The sequence below is a fragment of the Ornithorhynchus anatinus genome, chromosome 3 (assembly GCF_004115215.2).
Source record: "Ornithorhynchus anatinus isolate Pmale09 chromosome 3, mOrnAna1.pri.v4, whole genome shotgun sequence".
NCBI classification, from domain to species: Eukaryota; Metazoa; Chordata; class Mammalia; order Monotremata; family Ornithorhynchidae; genus Ornithorhynchus; species Ornithorhynchus anatinus.
The window spans coordinates 34,146,076-34,167,009 of record NC_041730.1 but is presented as its reverse complement, the minus strand read 5'-3'; the positions used below and the strand labels follow the sequence as shown (position 1 = coordinate 34,167,009).

The 20,934-nt window shown below is 42.1% G+C and overlaps 1 long non-coding RNA gene across 1 annotated transcript in view; it reads right to left on the bottom strand.

Moving 5' to 3' along the window:
* Positions 1-20,934, bottom strand: part of LOC103166197 — a 258,830-nt gene that overhangs the window by 50,072 nt on the left and 187,824 nt on the right. The window lies entirely within an intron of this gene.

The window sequence follows — 20,934 nt, the reverse complement described above, 5'->3', positions numbered from 1 at the left end:
ACGATAAACTAAAACAGCTCCATTTTGGGCTTGTAATTAATGTTGTATTTATCTTCAAGGATACATTAAAGTAAGCTAATAAGGAAACAGTCTCCTGTTGTCTCAAACCCTCCAATGACAATAAAATTCACAGCTTGTAACATTTAAGGGTTGTTCAATTCAATCCAGTAGATTATAAACTGAAAAGCAGCATGGCCACGTGGATAGAGCATGGATTTAGGAGTCAGGAAGACCTGGTCAATACTACCTCTGCCATTTTGTCTGCTGTGCGACCTTGGGCAAGTCACTTCCCAACTTCCCCACAGCACTTATGTATATATCTGTAATTTATTTATTTTAATGGCTATCTCACCCTCTAGAATGTAAGCTTCTTGTGGGCAGGGAATATGCCTGTTACATTGTTTTCTCCCAAGGGTTTAAAACAACACTCTTAACAGTGAGGACTCAATAGATATGATTGAGTGAAATCATTTCACTTCTTTCTTCCTCAGTTACCTCATCTGTAAAATGGAGATTAAGACTACGAGCCCCACATGGGACATGGACTGTGTCCAACTTGATTAGCTGGTATCTACTCCAGCGCATAGTGCAGTGCTTGGCACATAGTAAGCCATTTTAAAAATAAATACAATTGATTTATTGACCTTCCCACGTGTGGTCTCTCCCCATTCCAGTTTCTACTTCACTCTGCTGCCCAGCTAACTTTTCTAAAAAAAATATTCAGTTCACATGTCCCATCTCCTTAAAAACATTCAGTGATTGCCCAGATACCTTCACATCAAAAACTCAGAAACTCATTACTAACAGCTTTATAGCATTCAATCAGCTCTCCCTCCAGGGAGTTTACTTTCAGAGTTGAAGCAGAGGAGAGTTGGAACAGAGTTGTGTATTTAATATCCAAACCTCCTTGAAACACCTAGAAATGTTCACTAAAATCTAAATCAGAGATGAATCACTTCATAATTCAAAAAATTCAACCATTTCTAGTGCTGTACTTGATACTATATACATACCAGAGTTATTTAATCTGTTTTTCTTTCTTTTCCTATTTTAGGGACACACATTTTTTTAATGGTATTTGTAAAGCGTTTACTATGTCCCAGGCACTCTACTAGGCACTGGGGTAGATACAAGCTAATCAGGTTGGACATAGTCCCTAACCAACATAAGGCTCCCACTCTTATTCCCTATTTTACAGATAAGGTAACAGAACCACAGAGAAGTTAAATGACTTGCCCACAGTCACAAAGCAGACAAGTGACAGAGTTGGTATTATACCAGGTCCTCTGACTCCCAGAACTGTGCTCTTTTCACTGGATCATACTGCTTCTCACAGGACAATTGCAAGATAACTTTAGTATATGACACCATATCTAAAAATAATTAATCCTTGGGGGGTCCAATATGGAGTTGTCTCTGTCCTTGCCTCCTCCCAGGTCTTCCCCACTGCCTGCCTTGTTCAGTGTTTGCCCACAGCTGATGGCTCAACTGAAACATTATGTATGTATTGTTCTTTTTCCCACTAAAAGTTGGTGAGGCTAGGAGACTCCAAGCTGCAATGGAATATGGGTTCCTTTGGGATCCATCGAGTTCCATCCACCACCAAGGGAATGAGAACAGGCAGACTCCCTCTGCCCCACATTCAGGATGCTGGGAGTACTGCGATGATTTGTAACGAAGGACTCATGGTCAGGGGTAGGGTGTGGGAAGACTACCCTTATTATGCACTGATTAATCCGCTTATTTTTAAATTGTTGTATTTTAATTTGTTCTCATTGTGGTTTGAATTACATTCTTTTGTTCTATGTATCTGTCTTCCATATGGGTCTGGGTGCCTTAGCTGTCTTTTTTAAATTTACTCTAATGCTTAGTATACTACTTTGCACATTGCAAGCTGCCAGCAAATATTAATAAAAATACTATTATTACAACTACTAATGAAACTATTAATCTGGAGGCTTAAGTGGTCATCAACTTGGATCATTTTCTCCCTGGGTCTTTTCCACCTCCTCCAGAGCTTTCAGTCATTTTTGTTTGTTTTTTTCCAAACCCTCCAGGGGTTTTTTATTATCAATTCCTGGTTAGAACAATTCCATTGGGGGCTTTTCTGCCTGGATTCAGCTGCTGAATGATACTGGGGACAGTGTTCCATCTTGATGACATAGAAGATCAGAGCAGACATGGATAAAGGTTGCTGCCATGGTGGCTGCAGGAGACTATGTCATTTAAACTATCTACACAGCTGACCGGGAAGTGCAATAAACTGCTCCTTTACTGGATTATCTTGAAGGATTTCATCTGATTACAAAATATGCTAATCCATCATGGAACCTATAACCAAGTCTGCACACTTCACTCCTCTAATAGCAACCTATTCTCTACATTGATGGCATTTAGATCGCTTCTGACCCCTTGCCCACATACTAGGTCTGGAACTCCCTCTCCCATCATATATGATAGGCCACCAGTCTACCTTCAAAGCCTTATTAAAATCACAACTCCTCCAGAAGACTTTCTCCAACTCACCCCTCATTTCCCCTACTCCCTCTCCCTGTTACTTATTCACATGCATCTGGACACGTAAAGTCGAACACAGGCTTGGGAGTCAGAGGTAGTGGGTTCTAATCCCAGCTCCGCCACTTGTCAGCTGTGTGACTTTGGGCAAGTCACTTAACTTCTCTGAGCCTGTTACCTCGTCTGTAAAATGGGGATTAAGACTGTGAGCCCCAAGTGGGACAACCTGGATCATCTTGTATCCCTCCCAGTGCTTAGAACAGTACTTAGAACAGCGCTAGTAAGCCGTTAACAAATGCCATCATTACATTCACCCCACCCCCAACCCCTGGCACTTGTATAAACATCCAAAATTGATTTTAACATTTGTCTCCCCCTTCAGACTGCAAGCTCCTCATGGGCAGAGAAAATGTATACCAACCCTGTTGCATCAGTACTTAATAGAGTGCTCTATACATAGTAAGTGCTTCATAAATACCATTGATCAATTGACTGATTGATTGCTATGAACCTTTTTTCTGGTGGGGGGAGGGGGGAAGGTTTGTTTTTTTTTTTGTCTTGCTCTTTTGAAACTGGGCCATAGTCTTCAAAATGTCTCCAGCACCCTGTTTTCACCAACTCCAATTCTCTCCTGGACCCACTCCAATCTGGCTTGTGTCCCCTCCACTCTACCGAGACTGCTTTCTCAAAGGTCACCCATGACCTTCTTCTTGCCAAATCCAATGGCTCCTACTCTATCCTAATCCTCCTTGATCTCTCAGCTGCCTTTGACACTGTAGACCATCCCCTTCTCCTCCACACCTTATCTCACCTTGGCTTCACAGACTCTGTCCTCTCCTGGTTCTCCTCTTATCTTGCTGGCCGTTCATGTCTCGATCTCCTTCGCAGGCTCCTCCTCCCCTTCCCATCCTCTAACTGTAAGAGTTTCTCAAGGGTGAGTTCTTGGCCCTCTTCTGTTCTCCATCTACACTCACTTCCTTGGTGAACTCATATGCTCTCATGGCTTCAACTATCATCTCTATGCAGATGACACACAAATCTACATCTCTGTCCCTGTCCTCTCCCCCTCCCTTCAGGTTCGTATCTCCTCCTGCCTCCGGGACGTCTCTACCTGGATGTCTGCCCGCCACCTAAAACTCACTATGTCCAAATCTCAGCTCCTTATCTTCCCTCCCAAGCCCTGTCCTCTTCCTGACTTCCCTATCACTGTGGATGGTAAGACCATCCTTCCCGTCTCTCAAGCCCGCAACCTCGGTGTCATCCTTGACTCAGCTCTCTCATTCACCTCACACATCCAATCCGTCACCAACACCTGCCAGTCTCACCTTTATAATATCGCCAAGATCTGCCCTTTCCTCTCCACCCAAACGGCTATCTTACTGGTACAGGCTCTCATAATATCCCGGCTGGATTATTGTGTCAGCCTTCTCTCTGATCCATCCTCCTGTCTCTCCCCGCTCCAGTCTATTCTTCATTCCGCTGCCCGGCTCATCCTCCTGCAGAAACGCTCTGGGCATGTCATTCCCCTTCTTAAAAACCTTCAGTGATTGCCTATCAACCCCCGCACGAAACAAAAACTTCTCACTCTAGGCTTCAAGGTTCTCCATCACCTTGCCCCCTCCTACCTCTCCTCCCTTCTCTCTTTCTACTGCCTACCCCATAGGCTCCACTCCTCTAAGCCCTCTTTTCCCTCCTTTCCCTCTGCTCCTCCCCCTCTCCCTTTCCCTCCCCGCAGCACTGTGTTCGTCCGCTCATTTGTATATATTTTTATTACCCTATTTATTTTATTAATGAGATGTACATCCCCTTGATTCTATTTATTACTATTGTTTTTGTCTGCCTCCCCCGATCAGACTGTAAGCCCATCATTGGGCAGGAATTGTCTCTCTTGTCAAATTGTACATTCCAAGTGCTTAGTACAGTGCTCTGCACATAGTAAGCGCTCAATAAATACTATTGAATGAATGAATGAATTTCTCCAATTTCCCTTCTGCCAAGACACTTCTACAGTGGGTAAATTTAGGCAGGGGAATAGACTGGGAGCCAGGCATTCATTTAAGATCACCAGCTCCTCTGTATTTCTGTGGCCATTAGTGTTCTGCTTTGGAAATTAAGAGTTCTGATGGCTACACCTAAAGGAATGAGGACAATTCATGCCATTCAATCCAATCTCACTTCCACTTGTCTACTGAGTGATCTTGGGCAAGTCACTTATCTTTTTTATGCTCCAGTTTTTTCAACTGTAAAATGGGGATGTAATACTATTTCTCCCTTTCCCTTAGAGAGTGAGTCCTGTTTAAGACAGCAACTATGTTCAATCTGCTTATATTATATCTAACCCAGTGTTTAGTACAGTGCTTTGCATAAAGTAAACACCTAACAGATATCACAGTTATTATTATTATTAGGATGATACAAATTATTATATTTTTCCCTTGTGTTATGTGATGGTGAAGAGACCACAAAAATCATGTCTTTTCTCTCCTTGTCCTTATTCCCTCATCCCTGAAAGAGAACAGAAAGTCAGGACAGATTTAATTATTGCATGGGAAAGGAAATGAATTATTGGTTGATTATTCTCATACAGTGAAATAGATGAATTGGTGGGATGAAGGTCTCCAAAATCAGGATCATAAAGAAAGGATCATTAAATATTCCTTATGTGGAATGGAGCATGAGCAAACTATTAACTCCAGCAAAGCACAAGCTTGCACTGCCATGCTGAACCAAATGCCAACAGAGCTGGGCTGAATTCCCTGTCTGGCTGGTCAGAAATGTAGTTCCACATTCAGGGCAGTCACAGAAGAACAATAGATTTGAACAAGAAGAGAAGGAGTAAATCTTATGGAAGTTTGGGGACTTTGATACATTTGGGGAGGAGGACTACTGGGCACCAACCACATCCTAAAGCAAGCCAGGTGTGAAATAAGGTGTAGGAAGGCTGGGCTTGGCAAAGTCAATCAGAGCAGAAAAAGGAATGCTTGTCTCTGTGTTAAGATTTTGTTCTGGCATATCCCCATGGGAAGGGAATGTGGAGCAAGCCTGGCATATCTGTATGCAAATTCATATGCAAGTGGGAAGCTGAGCCAGAGCTATGCAGAATTAAGTAGCTTTGGACCCTGAAGGAGCAGTCCAGTGTTGGCCTATTCAGATCTTTTGGATCAAGGTAAAAAGAAGTCTCAACAGAGCCAAGTGCAGTGTTGAAACAGGATATTAGGGAACAAGCTATAAGTTCCCTGGCCTCAGTACCCAAGGAGCCCGTTAAAACCTCATAGTTCAGTAGATCGTGGCAGAGAACAAACAATTAATCCGCCCAAGTCTTCTGAAGTTTCTGGCATCCCCCAAATCATGCTGAACCCTACAGAGAAAATGACATGGTTCTGTGAAGACAGCATTTCTGCAATGGCCCATTTGGGGCTCAATGTCACACAGGGTTCAGCTTGCAAATTAATGGTTTGTTTTTTTACAGCAGGGCTTGGCCCTCTCAGCAGCTTTATATAAAGCTGCTTTAGCAGCTGCAATGGCAGAGTGTTAATTTAATAATTTCCCATCTTGCTAAAACTAACCTTGAAGGGGCAGAAAGGCTATTGAATGAAAAGGTATTACTTGCTTCTTCAAATGAAAAGGGAAGTTTAAGGATCTAGAGCAGGAAGAGTTAATTTAGGTGTGATTCATGTTGTTAATTTAAGAAGCTAATGTCATGTACCTTTTATAAATATTATATATATATATAAATTCAAATTCCCTATTGGGTAAAGGCAAAAATCCTTTTGCATCTGTGGTCATGAAAGATCTTTAGGGAAAGTACCATAATGGGTTTTCAAGGTTATATAAAGGCTCTGTAGTTGATTATCTTTGTGCTGTAGCATTCTACTCCCTCCTCCACAGTGTCTTTAAAGGAATAATTTTAACAAGTTAATATTTTAATAAATTAACACATGCTACTGCTGAAGTTGCTTCATGAGAAGAGTTTGAAGTGCCAAGCACGGCTGTCATTCTCATTCTCCCTCTGTCTCGCTCTACCCCACCTCCCACACACAGCAACTACCGTAGCACTCTATGCACCCCAGCTCCCAGTTGGATACTTCAAAAACCATGCTAGAAAACTATTTACCAAAGGAAATAACTCTGATAAGGGGATAAAAATAGCCTGAAATGATGGAAAGCATTTTGTTGATAGATCTTTTGAAAAGAAAGGAAATGGAGCTGTTAAAAAGATAGGGCACGAACCATAACCAGAGAGAAACATTCCACTGCCCTGCTGGAGCTGAGACCCATCAGGCTGTCGTCAAATGGGATTTCTCCATCTGGGTTGAACGTTTTGGTCCATACCCAGAGACCAAGCTGATCTACTTCAACGGAGATGTCAGTCCTGAACCCTATCTAGAGTGATTTAACATTTCTGCCCCAACAATGGAAGGGCAAATGGGAGAACTGGGTCAGAGAGGGAAGAGAAAGAAAGAGGGAAAGAGTTGAAATGGATAATGAGGAGAAACAAGGGCCAACAGGGGGCTATCAGTTACAGCCAGCTACCTTTTAGTCTGGGAGGAAGGAATCTGGGAAGACAATTCCTAATGAACACCTTGTGGGCACAAGTCATTTCCCTGGGACCTGGTATTAGGGTCTTCTTTCCACCAGGAATCACCCAACACTCATCAGGCAAGGCTGTCAAGCCAAGAGACTCAGAGTGAGCCACACACTTAGGGAGTGTGAAATTCCTGTATTAGGTGAGTGGATGTCATTGGGTTCCCACAGACATTGAGGCCCACCTAGTATGATAACCACCTCACACACTTACTACAGGAATCATTAAAAAAAATCATCTTGGCCCTGCCACACATAGTTCAGACCCCTATCTCACTGTGAGGCACAGGGCAATGTCTAAGGTAGCTGGAGTCAGGGGCCTTGTAGGTCAAATGGTCCCTAAACAGAGAGCGTTTTCAACACCTCCCTATCCCTCTCACCTCCCTCCCAAGCACTGAGTAGAGTGGGGTGAGAAGAGATTTATGAGGGCCTACAAATCCCAGCATTCACTGAGCTTCTTTGCCTTTTGAGATCGAACAGCACTGAAAACTATCCTTTCTGGGTTAACATGGTAGCTGGAGTCGTGGTTTCTGGGAAAACAACAAGGATGATAATAGTGTTTCTGAGGTCAGCCAAGGTGAGTAAGGAATTATGCAGGACATCTCACAGATGTCTCTTACAGTCTATGCCAACACTGCGCCAGCTGCCCCTTGGTCTGAGATCTGCCAGCCTGCAGACTCTTGGCATCCCATTAGTCACTCTTTGCACTTATGTCCATATCAGTTTGTTTATTTCATTTGTTCAATCATATACATATTATTACACTTTGCTATGTCTCCTACCAAAATTTATTTAGATCTGTATTTTATTTTAATCTTTAAACTCCTTGCAGGCAGGGATCACAATTATGAAGTCTGTTGCACTTCATTAAGTACTTAATAGAGTGTTCTGCAAATAGTAAATTCTCAGTATATACCAGTGACTGATTGACTGGATGATGATGATGAAGATAAAATCTGATTTCTCATCCCATTACCAAGATGTCAAACCCTCTCCTTGTCCCCTGCTCTGAAGACAAATGTTGAAGATATTGATTATTATGCTCAAGCGATAGAAGCCTCTCTTGGTTCTCTTTGGCAGCCAAGATGACTAGACCTAGAAAATACAGACTTGGACAGGTGTAAATTAGGAACATCCTTTCTCCAACTCTCAGAATAATTCCCTAGGATACAGGATATTTAGGAAGCTCCAATTAACTGACTGGAACCAACCTAGAACCTTTCTTTTTGGGGATGAACAGGGGAAGAGAGTCTAAGTTAGGTAAGAAGACAAAAAAGACCTTACTCTCAGTGTCACCAGTTATTGCTTTTCATCTGCTCTGTCCACTATTTCATACAGATTTGGCACTGGATGGCTCTATAGCTGATATTTTTTATTTCCAGTGACTATCTTCCTTCCTCCTCCTATCTTAGCTCAGATGGGATGATGCCTGGGTTCACATGGACCTCGGAGGGAATACAGTGGATCAACTGATGGGCCCAGAAATCCAGTACCCCTATCCCAGAGAAATGGCCTAGAATCATGCATACTTTATATGTTTCTAGAAAATGGCTCATCTAATGACAGCATGTTACACTGTATGCCCTGTGTAATGCCTGTGATGACAAGTAGATATCAGTGACAAGTATTTATTCTTATGCCAGCAATGGCCTCCTTACTTGGTCCTAATCTAGAAAAAGCCAATCGGGTTGGGGGTGCATTTTCCCAGAAAGTAGTGATTTCCTATAAGGGAAAAAACACATACCCCACATGGAGCCTCAGGAGGTAAATTCAGGTCTAGGTCTTTGGGAAGAGAGTGATAATATATTTGCAGAACATTTTCTCCTCCAGGGATAGCAGACTAGCTGGCTTAGATGACTCTAAGGAGGTCCTTTTGAGGCCTGGCTCTAGAGGAGGATTTGTGTAGTGACTCTGCCTGGTTTTAAACCTATCTGTGCTCAATAAATGCCATTGACTGGTTTACTGTTAAACCATGAGAAGGCCCAGGACAACATGACTCTGGCTGTTCTGCATAATGGAGACTCCAACGGTGTTGCATTCAGCATTTACTGCTTTCCAAGCTTGCCCTGGCCACCTTTTTGCTTTCGCTCTGCACCAAGCATGATAAGCATCCAACATCTATTATTAATGCCTTCCCTCTCCTATCAAAACAGTTTAGAGTTAATCAATGCCAAATCCAATCTTCAGTAAACAACCCTTCTAATTTAAACCAGCATCTCTAAAGAGGTCCATTTTTGGCAGGGGCTGCAAACAGAAACACTGACACAATTAACCTCTGCTAGTTATAGCAAATTAAATGCAGAAATAATGTTAAAATAGGTTCCAGAACCTGAAAAAAAAAATGAAAACACAACCAAGAGAAAATGCTGATTTTGAGATTTCTGCTTGGGCCAGTGCTTTCTTGCTTGGGCAGTGATGGAAGGAGCCCAAAGCCAAGCCATCTGCAAGCCTCTGAGCAGCTCCGACTGAATGCTACAATTCGTACTGGCAGTCTGGTTCCAGTTTCAACTGCTCTCCAGTATCTCTTTCTCCTTAAAAGTCAGCAAAGCATCAGAGTTTTTCTGTAACTATTAATCTTGTTCTATGTGGCTGTTTTTATGAGAGCAGCTTGAGAAATCCATAATCAATCTGGATGTTCTTCTTCCCTGTCTGTTAATTAGCAGGCCTTTCCAAGAGTGATGAAATCTCAAACATCATTCTTTAGACTTGGTTGCAGGCCAGCATCACCTCAAACAAAAAGAAGATGAGTGGTAATGTAGCTCCCTTCAATCCCGCTTATGGCCTGGTGAGGTCTTCTCTGAAGGCTCAGGTAAAGTACGGAGCTAACAGGAAACACAGTAAGGCTCACATTTTCTTCTAGACTTAATGACTCATTCCTTTATAACAAAGGGAGCATGGAACTGAGTCCTGCTGTTCTTTCCAATGTCGCTACAGATGGTACCAAGAGAAACTGCCCTCAAAAAGTGAAGAGTTGAGAATGTAAGGGAATTGTGGTTCAATACTGCCTGGAATTGTTGAGGACCATAAGATTCAGACTGTGAAAGGCCCACTAAGGGCGATGCACGTATCAGTGTTCGCTTCAAACCCATCTCAAATTAGTCAGCAAGGCCCAATGTCTCTGAAAATTTCATCTATACCCTGTCTGCAAATATTGAGATGTCTGCAGTTTGCCCCATGTCTGGAGCCAGGAATTTACTTTAGCCCCTGGACATGTTTTCACAGGGCAAGTATGTTGTGTTTAAAGTATTTTTTTTTCTGGAAAAAATAAAAAAGCTGCCTCTATCCTGAATTGGCACAGGACAAGTCACAACATTAAGGACAAGCCTAAAAGTTCTGATTCCCAACCCTGGTCTCTGTCCATCATTCTGACAGAAACCAAGGTGAGATAGACTTGCTAATAATCACTGCCTTTCAGTCTTTTTCATCCTACCTCATCCATGTTCCCCTGTCCCAGTGACCTCAAGTCAGTGTTTGCAGTCCAAGCAGACTGGTGGCAGAGTGCCCAGGGGTGAAGAGAAGGGAGAGGAAATTTCCAGCATCTTCTGACAGCAGCTGCCTGTCAGGCCGACTCTAGCCAATTAGGAGGCTTCAATCACTGGGCAAAACACCCTGCTGTGCTGGATGCCCTCATGCTGAAATGTGATAAAAAGCAAACCCTCCTACTGAAAGCTAGCTCCCTAATCAGATGACAATGCCACCAGCGAGAACCAGGTGAATTTCATAAACCTTTTACAATTTCATGTCAGTTTCATCCTATCCAAATCCCAACTCTGTGGAGGATAGAAGAGTAAGCTAGTGAAGCTCCATTTTGGACTGGTAATTTAATTTGTATTTACCTTCGAGGATACCTTTAGTTAACGCTAACAAGGAAACAAGCTCTCTATCTCTCACCCTCTCATGGCAATAACATTCCCAGATTGTAACACTTAAAAGTTCAGGATTTGTTCAGTCCAGTCCAGTTGACTGTGAGTGGTAGCATTCCTAGTGGGTAGAGCTTGGGTCTGGGAGCCAGAGGACCTGGGTTGCAATCCTAGCTTTGCCACTTGTCTGCCGTGTGATCTTGGGCAAGTCACCTAACTTCTCTGTGCCTCATTTCCCTCATCTGTAAAATGAGGATTAAGACTGTGAACACCACATGGGACAAGGATTGTGTCCAACCTGATTAGTCTGCATCTATTCCAGTACTTAGTACCTTGTCTGGAAAATAAAAATGCTTAAAAATACCATTAGAAATAAAAAGCTCCTTGAAGGCAGGGACCATGTCTACTATTTCTGTTGTGTACTTCCAAGCACAGCGCAGCACTCCTCACAGATTAATCAATTAAATACTGATTGATTGAATGATGGATTTGATCCAGGGACTACTTTTATAGATTTTGCTACACTCACAGAATCATATGATTAAAATGAACTTCATCTCCCATCAGCCTCACCTCCAAGTATGTGTGTGAATAAGCAACATTCCATATTACTGTTTTTCCCCATCAATCAATAGCATTTGTTGAATGTCTACAGTGTGCAGAGAAAGAACACTATAAGGGGGAGTATAATAGAATAACTAAACATGAACCAGGCTCTCAGAGATTTTACAAAAAAGTGAGGAAGATAGATGCTTAAAACATTTTTAAAATGAGAAATTATAGATATAAGATATGGATAAAAGTAATTTGGATGTCTTTTGAGTTCTTAAATGTTGGCAAATGAAAAGATAAATGTTCGAGGGGCTCTTGATGGATAGATTTTCCATTCCCAAGGTGACAAGTTCCCTAAGAAAAGGGATGAAGAATTTACTGTGGGCAAAGCACTTAAGACAGTGCAAGAAGGAACCCACCAAAGCCAGGTGGAAATTGATTAGAACCCTCTCTAACATCTGGATGAAATTAACTTTCTATAAGTTGGTCTATGGCCTCAGCACAATAATCACACATGCACGTTGGCAAAGATGACTATTTTTATGTCACAAGAGACTGATTTGAATGTAAGAGTGTGTAATATACAAACATTCGTTAAACATATACAATAGATTACGTGGATGGAAAGAAGAGTGACTGACCACTCCACCCTCTGAGAGCACCCATGAGAACCACAGGCATAAGTCTGGAATCCTGGAGACGGATAGTCAGTGATCCACTCTTGGTTCAAGCACACACCCCTTCCAGCTGTCAGATAATCAGGGGAACATCCACTGGGGATGTAAACTAATTTGATGTGCTTCTTGCTTGAGCAGAACATGGGCATTTCTGCTAATAAGTAACCAGGGGAAAGGTTTCTGGGAATTCTGGATAACAAGGTGGTGTAGAAGGGCTCAAGTGGCAACTAGGGATATAACATAGGGAGATGAGGGATTCATCATAAAAGACTTGTGGAGGAAGAGATGTGATTTCAGAAGGAAAAAAGGGAGAACTAATGTCTATCTGATGTGAATGGGGAAGGACTTTCAGGCCAGAGGGTGGGAGGAGGAAGGGGCTGGCAGTGGGAATGATGAGAAATTGGCACAGTGAATAGGTTTACTTGACAGGAATTCCCACTTGAATCCTAGGCTTCTGCAACTACCACCATGGGTGGTTTGCTATTAATGGTGTCATCTTCAAATGTAAAGGCTAGCTGCAAATACACTTAGTTCTCCCATAACATGCTTTCAACAGACATTTTGGACAGAACATTATTGGGCACTTCAGTGATGTTTTTCTAGTGATGAATGCAGGTCTGGATAGAAGTATATCCAAAAATATGATTCCAGTGTTGGAGGAAATGACTGTGTAGGTGCATACAGTATCAGTCAAGGCCTAAGAACTATAATGAGAATTTTCCTTTAACAGTGTTTCTCAAGAATTTGACTCCCATGTTATCTAAGATGGCTGATTGCCTATGCATTTTCTTAAAGATATTGAGTCCGGAGAGACCTTACAACTTCCCTAGCTGTTCTAATGTTCTGCTACTCTTAACTAAAAGCTCTCGTGTCCAGGCAGGAACAGACAGCATCCCCCTCATAAAGACACCTCATTAAATAAATGATAATTATTAAGTCACTCCTTAACCATCTCCTTTCCAATTTTTTTAACCTCTTGTCCAGGGACCTATTTTACAATACTTTGATCATTTTTGTCCCTCCTCTCTGACCCCACTCCAAATTGCCTACTCTTTTTTACTGAGTGGTGATCAAAAGTGCTAACCCTTAGAGCAAGCAGTAGATTGTCCCATTACTCCCAAACCAAAATTATCTAAAATTGAAGATTACCTTCATCCAAATTTGACAGTTTCAATCAACCAATCATATTCACTGAGTGCATATAGTGTGCAGAGCACTTGGGAGAGGAGAGTAGAGTATAAGATTTGGTAGGCATCTGCTGTAGGATCACATGCATAGGTGACGCAAAAGGGAGAAGGAGTTGGAGAGATGAGGGCTTAATCAGGGAAGGCCTCTTGAAGGAGATGAGATTTTAATAAGACTTGGAAGGTGGGGAGAATGGTGGTCTGGTGTATATCATCACTGTGGTATTTATTAAGCTCTTGCTATGTGCCAGGCATTGTTATAAGCACTGGGGTAGAGACAAGATAATGGCGTTGGATACAATCTCTGTCCCACATTGGTCTTACAGTCTTGAGCCCCATTTTACAGGTGAGGGAACTGAGGCCCAGAGAAGTTAAGTGACTTGCCCAAGGTCACGTAGCAGATATGTGGTGGAGCCAGGATTTGAACCGGGATTCTTCTTACTCCCAGGCCTGAGCTCTATTTACTAGGCCAAACGATGGAGAGGAAGGGAGTTTCAAAGTAGAGGGAAGGCATGGCACAGATCTAGACATTGAGATGAGATTGGGGCATAGTGAGCAAGCTGGCACTAGAGGAGCGAAGTGTGCAGGCTGGGCTGTAGTAGATTAGTGAGATAAGGTAGGAGGGGCTAAGATGATTAGGTGCTTTAAAACCAATGGTGAGGAGTTTCTGTCTGATACAGAGGTGGATGGGCAACCACTGGAGTTTCTTGAGGAGTGGGGAGCCATAAATTGAACATATTTTTAGAAAAGTGTTCTGGGCAAGAGCATGAAGTATATGTTGGAGTGCAGAGGGACAGGAGTCAGGGAGGTCAGCAAGGAGGGTGATGTAATAGTAAGTGTTTGGACCATCACAGTAGCACTTTGGATGGAGAGGAAAGGGTGGATTTTAACAATGTCGTGAAGACAAGCACTTAATCTGTTCTTCCCTTCCTACCTAACTTTGCTGATTTACTACTACAACACAACCCACATGCTTCTCTTCACTAATGACAACCTACTCATCGCACTTTGTTCTCATCTATCTCACCATGCACACCTTGCCCACATCCCTCTTCTGCCTTGAAACTCTTTCCTGTTCATATCTGACAGACCACCACTTTCCCCACATTCAGAGCCTTATTAAAACCACATCTTCTCCAAGGGGACTTCCCCAACTAAGCTCTCATTTCCCCAACTCCCTTTCGCTTCTGTGTCACTATGTACCTGGATCTGTATCCCTTAAGCAATTGATAGTAACCCCAACCTCAGCCCTATAACATTTATGTTCATATTCATAATTTAATATCTGTCTCCCCTTCTAATCTGTAAACTCCTAGTGGCAGGGAACATGTCTACCAACTGTGCTATAATGTACTTTTCCAAGAGCTTAAAACAGTGGTCTGCCCGCAGTAGGTACTCAATAAATATCATTGACTGACTAGGGCAGGACCAGAACATATAGTAGGTAACTGGCCCACTCATTGCATGTTGACTAAGCATGCTGTACCCAGGTATTTGTTTTTCAATTCTATAATTTCACCATACCTCCCCCTGGAAATTGATTTTTCATGGGGGGGGGGGGGATCCAACAGTTTTTATTGTTCAGCATCATATTATTTAAGTAGCCCAGTCATTGCCCTGGGCTCCTCAACACAAACTTTGAAGTTGAAAAAGGAAGATTTTAAAGTTTTATTTTCCACCTGACATCTGCAAGTAGTCATGTTGCCGACACTGTTATTAGCACCAAGTAGCTGGAATGCAAAGAATAATGCATTCCCTTCACATCTTTAAGCTCAGATTTATTTTTATCCTATGTTTTTTTACTACCCCTTGTGAAACAGCAATCCTGGGTGACAGCTCTCAAAATCATTCTATTACAAAACATATTCTCCCCAGAGCAGTCTAAGACAATTCTCTCTCTACTGGAAACCTCTGCCTTAAACATAATCAGTTCCTGATGCCTCAAAAAGCCTTCAGAAAGAAGGGCTTGAGATGGACACTGCAAACCTACAATGTAAAGAGTTTTAGTTGAATTCCATGCCGTTTCACATATCTGTTTGGAAGATGGAGGTGGTCAAGACATTCTAAACCTATTCCAAATTGTCTGGTAGAAACCTGAGCAAAGAACTACTTGTTTGGTGATAAGAAATTTCTGCTTTTAAAGGGACCATCTCACATATTATTGTCTTTCAAACTAAAGGTATTCAGTTCAGTGACATTTGCACAACAATTAATTCTAATAGGATCCACTTTCATTCAATTTTTTAAAGATCTTCTCATTTATATTTGATAATGTGGCAAGAAAGTTAGGAGAAGAATGACTGAATCCACAAGTAATGCTTTGTTCCATGAACAAAGTGCCCCAGTGAACTCTGTCTTCTCAAATAGAGCTTTCCCTTATTCAGAAAGGCAAAAGAAGGGACTAGAGTTTTGGCCAGATATTATATCTCACAAATGACTATTTTGTCTAAACTGACTAGATTTTTTTCAAGATGCAAGCAGGCCTTGGGGGTCAAAGGCAGTGGTCTAAGCATCAGTGAAGAGCAAAATTAGAAAGAGACAGAAAGGAAGAGGAAGAGTGCAGGAAGGGAGGGAGGGACTGAGGCTGAGGCAGATACTCTTACATAGGGACAACATATCCACAGGCAGGGGAGACAAAGACACACACACATGGTAGATAGACACAGATATACATAGTCTCACAAAGAGACAGAAAGACAACAGACAGACACTCTCAAACCTCCAGACAGGCTTGGCATAGAACCCAGCAGAAGCTATAAGAGGACATAAGAATCAGCAGCAGTGGAGTGCAGTAGCCACTGCCGACTGCCCAGAATTCTTACTGCTGAGCCAGTAAGAAACCTTTTATTAAAACTGGTGGGAGCCAAAATAGGGACAGGAACTATATAGAACTAGTTCTTTGTATATAGAACTAGTTCTTTGTTGCTAGTCCTTTGGAGTCCCCACGGCTGCTGCCACAGACCCTGCAAACCAAATGGTAGGGTAGATGCCAGTCCCATCAACTTTCTGGTTAAGGGGTAGTACCAGGTGACACTAAATCAATCTATCCTATTGAGAGTGGAACATCCATTCATGTTAGATAGGATTATGGGCCATGTGGATGAATGTTGGTTATCTTCTTAATATTAAGGGACTTGAAGTGCTGGTGGAGGCTCAGAAATAAGAAATATTGTGTGAAAAACTGATCAAGGGTAAGAATAGAAAAGACAGAAGACATTTGAAGTAGGGAAATTTAGTGGCTGGCTATCTCTGCTCCCTCTGTTGTGTTTTGCCATTCCTTCCCATCTCACCCTGCTCATGCGAGGCTCTAAACCTGGAACTTCAACTGGTACAGAAGGATGTATTTGTGTAAGGAAGTGGAGGCAGAATAAATGTATGGTACTGTTATTTAGATGCAACCTAGGTGAGCTCTAAATCATAGGCATGAAAGATGAATGGGTGAATTTTAGGTTTGACATCAACTTTGAAGGCACAACTACTCCAAGAGACCTTCCCTAACTAAACCCTCTTTTCCTTTTCTTTCACCCCATTCTGCATCACCCTGACTTGCTGCCTTTATTCATCCCCTATCCCAGCCTAATAGCACTTACGTACATATCTGTAATTTATTTGTACTAATGTCTCACCTTTTAAGCTGTAAACTTATTGTTACATTGTTACATTAATACTTTCCCATGTGCTTAGTACACTGCTCTGTACCCTTTAAGCTGTAAACTTATTGTTACATTGTTACATTAATACTCTCCCACGTGCTTAGTACACTGCTCTGTAAACAGTAAGTGCTCAATAAACTTGATTGATATTAGGACATTAGGAAAATCCCAGTGGCAATGTAAACTATTTTAAGCTACTGGCTTGGAGTTCAGAGTAAATTGGAGTCAGCAAGGAAAGGGTAGGAAGGAGATCACCTTCTGCTCATCAAATCCTTCCCCAACCGTGCTCACAATTGTTCATGCCACGATTTCCCAGTTACGATTTCCAAATTAGGTCAGCTCTGTTTGGGAAAAGGCTCAGTGGATGATGATCACAGCAGCATAATCAGAGAAGCAGCGTGACTCAGTAGAAAGAGCCCGGGCTTGTGAGTCAGAGGTCATGGGTTCTAATCCCGGCTCCGCCACTTGTCAGCTGTGTGACTGTGGGCACGTCACTTAACTTCTCTGTGCCTCAGTTCCCTCATCTGCAAAATGGGGATGAAGACTGTGAGCCCCACATGGGACAACCTGATTACCCTGTATCTACCCCAGTGCTTAGAATAGTGCTCTGCACATAGTAAGCACTTAACAAATACTAACATTCATTCATTCATAGCATTTTCTATCCTCAAAATTATTTTTAACCTTGTTGGGGGATAAGTGGTCTATCAAGCCCAGGTCCTAAGAATATTATTTCTAGATTCAGATGCATGGATGACTTTAAGACCACAGATGAGATTATGGTCCAGCTATAGAGGATCTCAGGCTATGTTTTGATCTCTGGCATTGATCAGAGAAAACTAAACTTGTTAACAGTTAGGTTCTTGGTCAATCAATCAATAGTATTGCTTGAACATTTACTGTACTCAGAACACAGTACGACAGAGTTGGTAGTGCCAGTTCCTACCCATAAGGAGCATACAATCTAGAGAGGAAGACAGATATTGAAATAGATTATGGATATGTACATATACACTGTGGGATGGAGGGTCCAGGAAGTCTTCTGTGTGACCTTGGGAAGTCATTTAAATTCTCTGTGCCTCAGTTATCTCATCTGTAAAATGAAGATTAAGATTGTGAGCCCTATGTGGGACAAGGACTGTGTCTAGCCTGATTACCCTATACAGTGCCTGGTACACAGTAAGAATTTAAATACATATATATATGTGTGTGTGTGTGTGTGTGTGTGTTTAAGAGTAAATATATAATATGGTACGTATATATATATTTATAATATATACATAGGTATATCTTCCCTTAATCATTTTTTTATAAAAGGGAAAAAGGATAAAGGGTACAGATCCAAATGCATAGGTGCCATAGAAGGAAAAGAGAATAGGGGAAATGAATGCTCAGTTGTAGAAGCCTTCTTAGAGATGTGATTTTAGTAGGGCTTTGAAGGTGAGTGGTGATTTGCTGTATATGAAGGGGAAGGGAGTTGCAGATCATAGAGAGGACATGGACAAGGGACTGGCAGTGAGATGGTCATTTTCATTTGCTCATTTAACCCAAGACAACAGAATTCAGTAGGCTTTGAAATCTGCTTTTTCCCTAAAATGTGTTCTCTTCAAAATTACCCAAGTCCTAATTCTTCATCTAAGCCTCCCTGACCTCATCTCCAATGGAAAGTAATAGCCAATACTCGACTTTTGCCATCCTTCACCTCTCCACCATGTGTAAATATAAGCACAGAGGGAATATCTTTTTTTACAAGTATCAAGAGTGATCGAAATTTGGAGTATATCTGTCCCTTTCAATTGAATAATGTTCCACACACTGTCAAAATTGCTTGACATTTTGGGCACTGCCTTCATTCTATCTAGAGATAGCACTTTATCAGGGTAGCAAGGAAATTTTGCCAAGAGAATCTGAACAAGTCTCATCATCATTGCCCCATGGAGTCAGGAGGGGCCAGAAACATAATTTAATTTCAAAAAGTATTAGGCTCACACAGTTCTAATATTCTTTCTTGAAGCAATGCTTTTCTCAACTTACTGTCACTTAGAGAATGTCTTCCTAGGGCAAATATAATGACTGCTTGGCAATATTTTTCAGCATACACGAGTCCTAATGATATTCATGGTAACCAAAATGGTGAGACTGCTAATGTTTGGAGGGTGTGAAGTAATCTCCCCTATGAGGGTGTTAAACTCCTCTAGGGCAGGGTCTGTTTTATTTACTTATATCTTCCCAAGCACACGAGGACAATGTTCTGCACACTATACATACTCAGCTCTCCATTTTTGAAGATGACGGTACTAATAGTAAGATTCTAACCATATGTGAGATTGTAGCTGAAAAGACCTATTTGCTCTATTTGCTCTAGGCTCTAAGCTCCTTGTGGGCAGATGACAGGTCTTCCAACTCTGTTGTGTTGTTCCAAACACTCAGTAAGCACTCAATAAATACATTGATTTACTGATGCTTGACTATGACACCAACACAACCTACTACACTCTACTCTTAAGGTGAGATCCTAGCTGTGCTAATGGATTTATCCCAAATAGGGCCTTGTCTCTGTTTTCAAGCCTGCCTCTTGGTACCTGACCTTTGTGGAAATGTTTCCTCAAGGAGACCAAGCCCTCTCCCAGTTTGTGTATATCAGACTGGTCTCTCAACAATAGAGGTCTCTCTAGAATCTGGTGGTAATCTTCTGTAGTAGGTCCAAGTCTCATAGCCATATAAGAGGTTCGTCACCACACCAGCCACATACACTTGCAGCTTGGTGTAGAGTTTGATGTCCCATTGTCACCATGTTGTTTTGCAGCCTGCCAAGAGCCAGGCTGGCCTTTTCAATTCTCTTTTATACCTCTTATTTGTCCATGCATTGGTGGCTGCACAGTTAGTTCCTGCATTAGGTGAGAACTTTAAATTCTTTGCTGATGAAGTTCTTTGGTTGTGTGAAATATTTCCTGTTTATGAGCCGCTATATACCTAAAGAGTTCAATAAGAGGTGCTAATTGATTGATTGATCATGATTAAAGTAGTAGGTTGAACCTATGGGCAAGAACTTATGCCATGAGATTGTATCCTGGTTGAGAGTCTTAACAATAATAATAATAATAATGATGATGATGGAGTTTGTTAAGCACTTACTATGTGCCAAGCACTGTTCTAAGTGCTTCTTATAGTACTGGAATGTACTTAATTGGACAGGTACTACCAAAGTCAATTCCTTGGCAATCTCTTCGGACACATCACCCTGTTCTCTGTCCCTCACCCAAGTCAGGCTGACTCTTTCAATCACCCCAACTTCATGCCTAAGCTCTGTTTGGGCAGAGAGGGTTTCCATTGGATGAATCAGTCATATTTGTTGAGCACTTACTGTGTGGAAAGTCCATTACAACACAGTTGGTAGACACATTCCCTGCTCACAATGAGCTTACAGGGCTCTCTCCATTCCACTGAGATCAGAAACTGATCCCAACCAGAGAGTCACCATTTCCCTATCACACAACTGGTCTCTAATGAAGGAGGGCTGGTCCATAGGTCTGGACCTAGCTAAAATGTGGCACAGGATATCAACACCTACCACAAACATAAGGATAGGAGAGTTGGCAGGAGAGGAGTTTCTATTTCTGGACTGCTCACTCTCTGGGAGCCTCCCAGCCTTCTAACAGCAGCAATCTGTTTTCATTTTTTTGGCACCTCTTCTGGCCTCAGTGATCTGGGCAGCTTTCCTCTTCACATCCTTTAGCCCCAGAAGTCCTGGACAAGACAGTATCCCCACCATGCAGTCTGCATGTGAAATGCAAAACCAGTACTGTTCTCTGTCAGTGAGGCTGACAGACTGGCATCAGGAGTTCCCAGGCAGGCTTGAGGGGAGACCCTAGTGGTTTAGGAACAGCCTAGCCCAGCTAAAATTAGGAAA